Source organism: Octopus bimaculoides, chromosome 6, assembly GCF_001194135.2.
Source record: "Octopus bimaculoides isolate UCB-OBI-ISO-001 chromosome 6, ASM119413v2, whole genome shotgun sequence".
NCBI lineage: Eukaryota > Metazoa > Mollusca > Cephalopoda > Octopoda > Octopodidae > Octopus > Octopus bimaculoides.
This window is the reverse complement of record NC_068986.1, coordinates 84,500,478-84,501,493: the sequence shown is the minus strand read 5'-3', so window position 1 is coordinate 84,501,493 and position 1,016 is coordinate 84,500,478. Positions and strand designations below refer to the sequence as shown.

The window sequence follows — 1,016 nt, the reverse complement described above, 5'->3', positions numbered from 1 at the left end:
ATATATATATATATATATATATATACATATATATATATGTGTGTGTATGTACTAGCAGAGATACCTGGCATTACTCAGGATTAAAATGGCATAGTTTTTTATTGTTCTACTTGCTTCGGTCATGTGACTGCGGCCATGCTGCAGCACCAACTTTAGTCAAAGAAATTGACAACAGGATTTATTCTTTGCAAGCATAGTACTTATTCTATCGATGTGTTTTGCAAACAGCTAAGTTATGGGGATGTAAACACAGCAACTTCGGTAGTCAAGTGATGGTTGGGGTACAGACACAGACAGCCTGGTGTAGCCATCTGGTTTCACCAGTCCTCATTCAAATCATATAGATACACACGTACACAGACATATACATACAACACATACTCATACGTATATGTATATACACAACTCATATATACATGTATCTGTAAGTATTATCACACCTGCACACACATGTACATATACCACGCATATGTACATACATACATACATACATACATACGTATATATCATCATCATCGTTTAACGTCCGCTTTCCATGCTAGCATGGGTTGGACGATTTGACTGAGGACTGGTGAAACCGGATGGCAACACCAGGCTCCAATCTGATTTGGCAGAGTTTCTACAGCTGGATGCCCTTCCTAACGCCAACCACTCAGAGAGTGTAGTGGGCGCTTTTACGTGTCACCCGCACGAAGACCAGTCAGGCGGTACTGGCAACGGCCACGCTCGAAATGGTGTCTTTTATGTGCCACCCGCACAAGAGCCAGTCCAGGGGCACTGGCAACGATCTTACTTGGCTTGCCGGGTCTTCTCACGCACAGCACATTTCCAAAGGTCTCGGTGAGTAGTCATCGCCTCGGTGAGGCCCAATGTACGAAGGTCTTGCCTCACCACCTCAGCCCAGGTCTTCCTGGGCCTACCTCTTCCACGGGTTCCCTCAACTGTTAGGGTGTGGCACTTTTTCATATATATATATATATATATATATATACATACACACATATAAATATACATAC

The 1,016-nt window shown here is 43.0% G+C and overlaps 1 protein-coding gene across 4 annotated transcripts in view; it reads left to right on the top strand.

The window, feature by feature from the left end:
• Positions 1 to 1,016, top strand: part of LOC106875502 (uncharacterized) — a 64,589-nt gene that overhangs the window by 24,509 nt on the left and 39,064 nt on the right. The window lies entirely within an intron of this gene.